The sequence below is a fragment of the Oncorhynchus gorbuscha genome, unplaced genomic scaffold (assembly GCF_021184085.1).
Source record: "Oncorhynchus gorbuscha isolate QuinsamMale2020 ecotype Even-year unplaced genomic scaffold, OgorEven_v1.0 Un_scaffold_5078, whole genome shotgun sequence".
Taxonomy (NCBI): domain Eukaryota; kingdom Metazoa; phylum Chordata; class Actinopteri; order Salmoniformes; family Salmonidae; genus Oncorhynchus; species Oncorhynchus gorbuscha.
In genome coordinates this window covers 11233-22886 of record NW_025748964.1, presented here as the reverse complement: position 1 = coordinate 22886, position 11654 = coordinate 11233, and the positions used below count along the sequence as shown (strand labels likewise).

General features: G+C 44.2%; 1 pseudogene; it reads left to right on the top strand.

The window, feature by feature from the left end:
* The first annotated feature begins 2570 nt into the window (after window positions 1-2570).
* On the top strand, window positions 2571-5746 carry LOC124028941 (annotated as a pseudogene).
* Window positions 5747-11654: the final 5908 nt, after the last annotated feature.

Genomic DNA, 11654 nt, shown 5'->3' with positions numbered 1-11654 from the left:
TGGTGGTGGTGGTGGTGGTGATGAGGATGATGATGATGATGATGATGGTAGTCGTGGTGGTGATGATGTGGATGATGATGATGATGATGATGGTGGTGGTGATGATGATGATGATGATGATGATGATGGTGGTGGTGGTGGTGGTGGTGGTGGTGATGAGGATGATGATGACGTGGTGGTGATGGTGGTTATTGGTGGTGGTGGTGATGATGGTGGTGGTGATGATGGTGATGGTGATGATGGTGGTTAGTGATGGTGGTGGTGGTGATAATGGTGATGGTGGTGATGGTGATGATGGTGGTGGTGATGATGATGGTGATATTGATGATGATGTGGTGGTAGTGGTGGTGGTGGTGATGATGGTGGTTAGTGATGGCGGTGGTGATGATGATGATGATATTGATGATGATGTGGTGGTAGTGGTGGTGGTGGTGATGATGGTGGTTAGTGATGGTGGTGGTGGTGGTTAGTGATGATGATGATTGTGGTGGTGATGTTGATGACGATGATAATGATGGTGGTGGTGATGATGGTGGTTAGTGATGATGATGATGGTGATGGTGGTGGTGATGATGATGATGATGATGATGATGATGATGATGATGATGGTGGTTAGTGATGATGGTGATGATGGTGGTGGTGGTGATGATGAGGATGATGATGATGATGGCGGTGGTGGCGATGATGATGATGATGGTGGTGGTGGCGATGGTGGTGGTGATGAGGATGATGATGGTGGTGGTGGTGGTGGTGGTGGTGGTGGTGGTGGTGGTGGTGGTGATGATGATGATGAAGGTGGTGGTGGCGATGGTGGTGGTGGTGGTGGTGATGAGGATGATGATGATGATGATGATGGTGGTGATGGTGGTGGTGATGATGATGATGATGATGATGGTGGTTAGTGATGATGGTGATGATGGTGGTGGTTAGTGATGATGATGATTGTGGTGGTGGTGATGTTGATGACGATGATAATGATGGTGGTGGTGATGATGGTGGTTAGTGATGATGATGATGGTGATGGTGGTGGTGATGATGATGATGATGATGATGATGGTGGTTAGTGATGATGGTGATGATGGTGGTGGTGGTGATGATGAGGATGATGATGATGATGATGGCGGTGGTGGCGATGATGATGATGATGGTGGTGGTGGCGATGGTGGTGGTGATGATGATGATGATGATGATGATGATGATGATGATGATGGTAGTGGTGGTGGTGGTGGTGGTGGTGGTGGTGGTGGTGATGATGATGATGATGAAGGTGGTGGTGGCGATGGTGGTGGTGGTGATGAGGATGATGATGATGATGATGATGGTGGTCGTGGTGGTGATGATGTGGATGATGATGATGATGAGGGTGGTGATGATGATGATGATGATGATGATGATGATGATGATGATGATGATGATGATGATGATGATGGGGGTGGTGATGATGATGATGATGATGATGATGGTGATGATGATGATGATGGCGATGATGATGATGATGATGATGATGATGGTGATGGTGATGGTGATGATGATGATGATGATGATGTGAACAAGGATGCTGATTATTTTATCTCTCTGTCTCTCTGTAATGAAAGGTGTAATACCAGACTAATAAAAGCATCACTGGACCCAACAGTCACTGAGGAAATAATGTATAATTAACAAAGTATGAATGACCTGATTTTTACAGGAAGTATGCAGAAGAGACTTCTTGTTTCTAACCATAGTTCTTTGGGGGATGAGATATACTCCAGCAGCATGTTTCACCTCTTGTAACCTCTTATAGACAGGACTGGAGTTAAGTAACTCATCTCTCTCTCTCGTATAGATCATCTGTGTTGATGATACCCTGATCTGCCGGGGCCCTTGATCCATTGAATGGTACTGTAGCTCAGTAAGGACTTGGTGCTACAGCCACAAAATGTAGGTAAAAAGGTTAAACAACTGCTGGTTTATGTATTGAGTATCCTTTTTACTGACAGTTTGATAACAGGTGTATACATACAGGTACAGGATCTAAATCTGATCAGCCTGTTGGAGGAGAACTTGTAGTGTATTTGAGGTTTAATAAAAATACTTCTGAAGTTTGCAATTTCCATTTAGAAATTTAACTCTTGATTTTCCCTTACGAAAAATGTATCAACTCTTACAAAAATGTCCATTAATTATAATCCACATAATAATTGACATTTCCTGTCTCTGCAGGATTATTTCCCTTCCGTAGCAAACTGGCTCAAAATAAGATCCTACATCTGTACAGAAAATGGAGTCAATTGACCCGTTAAAACAATTCTGAGTCAGTCGGGAATGATCATATTATACACAAAAGGTATTAGAAAAACAGCAGAAATACTGAGAACGTCATGGGATATTATTACATGTGTTATTCAGTGACAGTGACTTACGGAGGCAGATCTGGTTTACACATTTTATATAGTTATTTCTCTGTTGACCAGTAATTAACAACACAGTGACTGGCACATTTTAGCTTCTCAACTTCCTGCTGTGGTTAATGTAACGTGTTTCATTTTATGATTTCATGACTTCTGTTTCACCACCATCAAAATAAATATCTCTATGGCATTACTTCACATCCTGTACAAAGACACACTGTTGGCATATTGTTTGGTACTGACTATTCAACTCACACTCTCTCTAATGAAGTTTCCCAATAAGACGTTCTGATATTGTTGGAAAAGTGCAGCGAATACAGGATTTCAGGTATGTTTTGATTAGTTCTGTCATATTAATATTTTGATAACATAAGAAGACAAAGTCAGGGAGAGAATTCACATCAGTGTTTTGAAATGAATGGTAATTTGGTCTATATGTTTTTTTACACTCTTGTTTTAATGATAATTCACACCCTTTTAATGGTAGGTTGTACCCACTTGTTTTAATGATACTTTACACCCACTAGTTTTAATGATACTTTATACCCTCTAGTTTTAATGATACTTTACACCCTCTAGTTTTAATGATACTTTATACCCTCTAGTTTTAATGATACTTTACACCCTCTAGTTTTAATGATACTTTATACCATTTGTTTTAATGATACTTTACACCCTCTAGTTTTAATGATACTTTATACCCTTTGTTTTAATGATACTTTATACCCTCTAGTTTTAATGATACTTTACACCCTCTAGTTTTAATGATACTTTATACCCTTTGTTTTAATGATACTTTACACCCTCTAGTTTTAATGGTACTTTATACCCTCTAGTTTTAATGGTACTTTATACCCTCTGGTTTTAATGATGCTTTACACCCTCTAGTTTTAATGATACTTTATATCATCTAGTTTTAATGATACTTTACACCCTCTAGTTTTAATGATACTTTATATCATCAAGTTTTAATGATACTTTACACCCTCTAGTTTTAATGATACTTTATATCATCTAGTTTTAATGATACTTTACACCCTCTAGTTTTAATGATACTTTATATCATCTAGTTTTAATGATACTTTACACCCTCTAGTTTTAATGATACTTTATATCATCTAGTTTTAATGATACTTTACACCCTCTAGTTTTAATGATACTTTATACCCTCTAGTTTTAATGGTACTTTATACCCTCTCGTTTTAATGACTCTTTATACCCTCTAGTTTTAATGATACTTTATACCCTCTAATTTTAATGATACTTTATACCCCCTAGTTTTAATGACTCTTAATACCCTCTAGTTTTAATGATACTTCATACCCTCTAGTTTCAATGATACTTTATATCCTCTTAGTGTCAAGTTGAAGGTGTTGATTACAAAAATATAATTTAAATAGTGACAGCATCAAGTTACAGGCTCAGAATGTGTAATGGGGTAAATACTTACTATACAATCTATATCATATCAACTTAACATATCCTCTTGATTCTTAAGGACATCATGGACATGACTCCCACCCCCAGCTCTGGTAATAGTAACCTGAATGAAGCCAACAATTGTGGAGTGGACCTCAGCCAAGATGCCATCTACCTTCCTGTAATCTACAGTATCTTCTTCATCATTGGCACTCCCTCAATCTGATGGCCCTGTTCGGGCTCTATCGTCTGATCAAGTCTGAAAACGTCTTACCGGTGTACGTGATCAACCTGCTCCTTTCGGATCTCCTCCAACTGTTCACTGTACCTCTATGGATTGACTACTATCGCAGGGGTCACAGCTGGCGATTCGGGTCCACTTCCTGCCAGTTATTGGGGGCCAGTTTCTACGTCAGCATTTACACCGGCATTGCCTTCATGTGCATCATCGCTTTGGAGCGCTACTTGGCCATCGCCAAGCCTCTGAGATTCCAAGCATTGAGAAAGCTGAAGTTTGCACGATGGATAGCCCTTAGCATATGGGTCGTGGTAGCCGTGCCTCCATCCATCGTCTTGCGTAAAATGCAACCCAACGACAATCACACCCTGTGTATCGAGAGCTACCCTTCCAAGGAGGGGTTCATCATCTACCGATTGATCACCTTATCCCTGTCCTTCATCATCCCTCTCGCCTTCATCGTGATCCTCCACCGGAAGAGCCTGAGGTCTTTGTCGGCCATTGGTACCTTGGGAACGGAAGAGAAGCACCGCATCAGGGGGCTTCTCATTCTGCTGATGGTCATCTTCATCCTGGTCCTCGGCCCCTACCACATCACAGGATGTGTGAAGTACATTGGATTGCTTCTCCACGGTGACGCCTGTGAGTGGGAGAAGGCAGTGTTTGTGCCCTACCAGCTGGGCAGGGGTTTGCTGAGCCTCAACAGTGTGCTGGACCCTATACTTTATACGTTCCTGAGGAGTGACTTCAGGGCGGCTGCGGGCCATTACCTGCCCTGCCTGAGGAGAATGCAGGAGTCTGTATGCAGGACTGTGAGTCATCAGAGGACCACCACTAAGACCCCTAGTACTCACTCAGATCACTCTGATTCTATCCAAACCCAAACCAGACATTTGTAACATACCTGTACAGGATGTACAGTACCTAGCTAGATGTTATCTGCTTGTATTATAATGTAATAACCAGATCTCAAAAAACCATCACCAGGACCACTATTATCCTTGAAGACCCCACAGAAAGACCCTGAGTCAACCTGTGATGAACATTAATACTGAATATTATTCATAAATGCTGCAGAACAAAGGTTATACTGTGGGAAAGGAAAATCTCTAAGGTATACATATATTTCGTATTATTATTATTATTTTTTACAAAAACTGTTTGTTTCTTTAAACAGTGCCAGTGGGTTTTGGAAAGCACATTCTTGATTGAGACAGACGTGATTTGCCTCATATTGCCACAGCCAGGAAGTTGCCAGATTTGGGATTTCATGTGGCAGGCAGCTGGTCTCGCAGAAGGACTGGTGTCCTCATAATAAATTCACATTTCCTCTTTCAAGCACCAAACAATTTCACAAAAAGGAACTTGCCTAGAAACAGATCTTGTTCCAAATCAATTGGAAGTTGTTTTACAAACTTGTTTTACAACTTTGTTTAAACAAACATACAAACTAGACCTGAAATCCTTGGTTGTCCACAATAGTGTATATTTGACACTGGGGAGAAAAATAATGTAGTACTTTGATGATTTAGAGTTGCCTCTGGCAACTGAAAGGGATGGGTCGACGAGACTGTTCTACCTGTGTCACGTTCTGACCTTTATTTCCTTTGTTTTGTCATTATTTAGTATGGTCAGGGCGTGAGTTGGGTGGGCAGTCTATGTTTGTTTTTCTATGATTTGGGTATTTCTATGTTTCGGCCTAGTATGGTTCTCAATAAGAGGCAGGTGTCATTAGTTGTCTCTGATTGAGAATCATACTTAGGTAGCCTGGGTTTCACTGTGTGTCTGTGGGTGTTTGTTTCCATGTCTGTGTTTTTCACCACACGGTACTGTTTTGGGTTTCGTTCATTCCACGTTTATTGTTTTTGTATTCAGTTGTTCATGTATACATTTTCGTATTAAAAGAACCATGGACACTTACCACGCCGCATATTGGTCCTCTGATCCTGTTCGCCTCTCCTCTTCAGATGAAGAGGAGGAAATCCCTTACATCCTGTTTATAAATAGCATCGTACCCAACTGAGGACCACATGTACACAAGAATTGTGTACATGTGGAGTCAATCACCACCTTCCGGAGACACCTGAAACCCCACCTCTTTAAGGAATACCTAGGATAGGATAAGTATTCCCTCTCACCCCCCCCCCCTTTAAGATTTAGATGCACTATTGTAAAGTGACTGTTCCACTGGATGTCATAAGGTGAATGCACCAATTTGTAAGTCGCTCTCGATAAGAGCGTCTGCTAAATGACTTAAATGTAAATGTAAATGTTTTGTAATGTGGGGCAATGTGTAATATTGTATTTCTGTCAGCATTGCAATGCTAAATGTAAATCAATCTATATCACAAACCTATGTACCATTTCATTTAAAACATTTAATTTAAAACATAACTGTACATATCATGACACCTTTCAGATTCAGTTGATTAAAAGAGTTTCATGTTTGCATAAAAATGATATAGATTATATCCCATATGTTACTATAGCCTGTAGGGGGGCCAAACTAATGAAATCTATAGTGAGTTCCTAATGTTTCCATCTGTTCTACAACACTGAAGGTGCTAAAGATGATGCCGACATAGTAACACGTACCACTTGATATTATGTGCATTGCATGTCCAATTTATCTGCCCACAGAGACTAATCACATAATTCTAGCTCTATGGTTGAGGCAGTCATTCCACACGGCACTAAATTGAAGGGAGCGAGACTCCTGTAAAATTGCTCTTGATTCTTAGAACTGCCAAATCAATAAAAGTGTATTTTATCTAATTACACATTATTAAAGCGAAGACATATATATATATATATATATTTTAATCAACTCCTTGCCTCTGTGAATGAGCCAAGCATTATTGCACTGATTCAGATTGATACCAGTTAATTGTTGTACAAAGCATTAAAGAGCGCTTTAATTATAGACGGCACTCTGTCTTCTCTCTGCTGCCACTCTTATCCTGCTCTGTCATTTGTTCATTAAGCCCTGCAGACCTGATTAGTCAATGGATGCATTGTAATAACCCTGGCTCTTAAAGAGTGGTAGCTCCAGCTCAATGCAGTCAGGCTCCCACATCCGAAGTTATTGATCCAATAGACTGTAATGCCCACCCCGATCCATATCACAGTCTGCTTCTTATCAGTGACACACAGGGATGCTTGCCATGCTCAGATTTTCAATAAGGTTCCATGCATGTGAATATGGTCGTGTGTGATTTACATTATCAGGGGATTTTATAGCACGCAATTATAAACTGGCCCTCACAAGTTGATGGTAATCTGTCTTAAAGGTGGTGGGTAGATAACCGGCCCTCACAAGTTGATGGTAATCTGTTTTAAAGGTGCTGGGTAGATAACTTGTCACGGTTTTCATATGGTGAAGGAGAGTCGGACCAAACTGCAGCGTGTCGATTGCGATCCATGTTTATTGAAAACAAACGTAAACACGACTAAACACAAATACTACAAAACAAATAAATTAAACGAAAACCGAAAACAGCCTATACTTGTGTCAACTAACATCGAACAAGGACATAAAGACACTCAGGACACTAAGGACAATCACCCACAATACAACCAAAAAATATGGCTGCCTAAATTTGGTTCCCAATCAGACACAACGATAAACATCTGCCTCTGATTGAGAACCACTTCAGACAGCCATAGACTCTCCTAGAACACCCCACTAAGCTACAATCCCACTAAGCTACACACCACATACAAAAACCCATGTCACACCCTGGCCTGACCAAATACATGAAGAAAAACACAAAATACTTCGACCAGGGCGTGGCAGAACCCCCGCCCCCTAAGGTGCGGACTCCCGAACGCACCTCAAATCAATAGGGAGGGTCCGGGTGGGCGCCTGTCCATGGTGGCGGCTCCGGCGCGGGACGTGGACCCCACTCAGTAAATGTCTTAGTCCCCTCTCCTTGCGTCCCTAGATAGTCCACCCTCGCCGCCAACCATGGCCTAGTATTCCTCACCCAGAACCCTACTAGACTGAGGAGCAGATCGGGACTGAGGTGAAGCTCGGGACTGAGGGGAAGCTCGGGACTGAGGGGAAGCTCGGGACTGAGGGGAAGCTCGGGACTGAGGGGAAGCTCGGGAGTGAGGGGAAGCTCAGGAGTGAGGGGAAGCTCAGGAGTGAAAGGAAGCTCAGGAGTGAAAGGAAGCTCAGGAGTGAAAGGAAGTTCAGGAGTGAAAGGAAGTTCAGGAGTGAAAGGAAGTTCAGGAGTGAAAGGAAGCTCAGGGGTGAAAAGAAGCTCAGGAGTGAAAAGAAGCTCAGGAGTGAAAGAAAGCTCAGGAGTGAGAGGAAGCTCAGGAGTGAGAGGAAGCTCAGGAGTGAGAGGAAGCTCAGGAATGAGAGGAAGCTCAGGAGTGAGAGGAAGCTCAGGCAGGTTGATGAATCCACCAGATCCTGGCTGACTGGCAGATCCTGGCTGACTGGCGGATCCTGGCCGACTGGCAGATCCTGGCTGACTGGCAGTTCTGGCAGATCCCGGCTGACTGGCAGATTTGGAAGAGTCTGGCTGACTGGCAGATCTGGAAGAGCCTGGTTGACTGGCAGATCTGGAAGATTCTGGCTGACTGGCAGATCTGGAAGAATCTGGCTGACTGGCAGATCTGGAAGAATCTGGCTGCTCCTTGCAGACTGGCAGCTCCTTGCAGACTGGCAGCTCCTTGCAGACTGGCAGCTCCTTGCAGACTGACAGCTCCTTGCAGACTGACAGCTCCTTGCAGACTGACAGCTCCTTGCAGACTGACAGCTCTGGCTGCTTCATGCAGACTGACAGCTCTGGCTGCTTCATGCAGACTGACATCTCTGACTGCTCCATGCAGGCTGGCAGCTCTGACTGCTCCATGCAGACTGGCAGCTCCTTGCAGACTGGCAGCTCCTTGCAGACTGGCAGCTCTGGCTGCTTCATGCAGACTGACAGCTCTGACTGCTCCATACAGACTGACAGCTCTGGCTGCTTCATGCAGACTGACAGCTCTGGCTGCTTCATGCAGACTGACAGTGGTGATAATGGGCCGAGGACACGCACAGGAAGCCTGGTGCGGGGAGCTGCTACCGGAGGGCTGGGGTGTGGAGGTTGTACTGGATAAACCGGACCGTGCAGGCGCACTGGAGCTCTTGAGCACCGAGCCTGCCCAACCTTACCTGGTTGAATACTCTCGGTCGCCCTGCCAGTGTGGCGTGGTGGAATAGCCCGCACTGGGCTATGTAGGCGAACCGAAGACACCGAGCGCAAGGCTGGTGCCATGTAAGCCGGCGCAAGGAGACGTACTGGGGACCAGATGCGTAGAGCCGGCTTCATGGCATTTGGCTCGACGCTCAATCTAGCCCGGCCGATACGCGGAGCTGGAATATACCGCACCGGGCTATGCACCCGCACTGGGGACACCGTGCGCACCACTGCATAACACGGTGTCTGCCCGGTCTCTCTAGCCCCCCGGTAAGCATAGGGAGTTTGCGCAGGTCTCCTACCTGGCGTAGCCATACTCCCTGTAAGCCTCCCCCCCAATACATTTTTGGGGCTGACTCCCGGGCTTCCTTGCCAACCGTGTTCCCTCATAACGCCGGCTCCTCACTCCGGCTGCCTCTGCTCTCCTCGCTGCCTCCACCTGTTCCCATGGAAGGCGATCCCTTCCCGCCAGGATCTCCTCCCATGTGTAGCAACCCTTGCCATCCAATATATCATCCCATGTCCATTCCTCCTTGCGCCGCTGTTGCTGCCTTTGTTGTTTCTCCTTCGGCACCTGCCTGTTGACACGCTGCTTGGTCCTGTGGTGGGTGATTCTGTCATGGTTTTCATATGGTGAAGGAGAGTCGGACCAAACTGCAGCGTGTCGATTGCGATCCATGTTTTTTGAAAACAAACGTAAACACGACTAAACACAAATACTACAAAACAAATAAACGAAACGAAAACCGAAAACAGCCTATACTTGTGTCAACTAACATCGAACAAGGACATAAAGACACTAAGGACAATCACCCACAATACAACCAAAGAATATGGCTGCCTAAATATGGTTCCCAATAAACACCTGCCTCTGATTGAGAACCACTTCAGACAGCCATAGACTATCCTAGAACACCCCACTAAGCTACAATCCCACTAAGCTACACACCACATACAAAAACCCATGTAACACCCTGGCCTGACCAAATACATGAAGAAAAACACAAAATACTTCGACCAGGGCGTGACATAACTGTCCCTCACAAGTTGATGGTAATCTGTTTTAAAGGTGCTGGGTAGATAACTGGCCCTCACAAGTTGATGGTAACCTGTTTAAAGGTGCTGGGTAGATAACTGGCCCTCACAAGTTGATGGTAATCTGTTTTAAAGGTGGTGGGTAGATAACTGGCCCTCACAAGTTGATGGTAATCTGTTTTAGATAACTAAGTTAGATAACTAGCTAGCCAGCCCTCAAGTTTTTTAAAAACCTTTATTTAACTAGGCAAGTCAGTTATGAACAAATTCTTATTTTCAATGACAGCCTAGGAACAGTGCCTATTCAGGGGCAGAAAGACAGATTTTTATCTTGTCAGCTCAGGGGATTCGATCTTGCAACCTTCCGGTTACTAGTCCAACACTAACGACTAAGCTACCTGCCACCCCGCAGGTGCGATGATGATAATCTCTTTAAGGTGGTGGGTAGATATCCTCCAATGAACAAAAATGAACAAAAAACACAATTTTCCTCATACAGTGACACATCTCCTTCACATAGAGTTGATCAGGCTGTTGACTGTGGCCTGTGGAATGTTGTCCCACTCCTCTTCAATGGCTGTGTGAAGTTGCTGGATATTGGCGGGAACTGGAACACACTGTCATAAACGTAGATCCAGAGCCAGAGTCTGGTGAGTATCCAGGTCATGGAAGAACTGAGACATTTTTAGCTTTCAGGAGTTGTGTACAGATCCTTGAGACATGGGACCGTGCATTATTATGCTGAAACATGAGGTGATGGCAGCGGATGAATGGCATGATAATGAGGCTCAGGATCTCGTCACAGTATACGGGGCACCCTGTTCACAAAGTTGACATCATCAAATCGCTCGCCCACATGACGCCATACAGTTCTGCTGTTGTGAGGTCATTTGGACATACTGCCAAATTCTCTAAAACAACGTTGGAGGCTGTAGAGAAATGAACATCACCAAGTGGTATGAGTTAATAGACTAATAACAAAGACAGTTTCAAACCTCTCTGCCAAAAACAGCTAGTTTTCAGGTACATATCCCTTACATTAAGCTCATCCAATTAGGCCCCTCATTTAGACCACTCCCAGACAGTCCTTGCACCCTCATTCAGACCACTCTCAGACAGTCCAAGCACCCTCATTCAGACCACTCAGACAGTCCGAGCACCCTCATTCAGACCACTTCCAGACAGTCCTAGCAACCTCATTCAGATCACTCTCAGACAGTCCTAGCACCCTCATTCAGACCACTCACACAGTCCTAGCACCCTCATTCAGATCACTTCCACAGTCCTAGCACCCTCATTCAGACCACTCAGACAGTCCTAGCACCCTCATTCAGACCACTCCCAGACAGTCCTAGCACCTTGATTCAGACCAATCCCAGA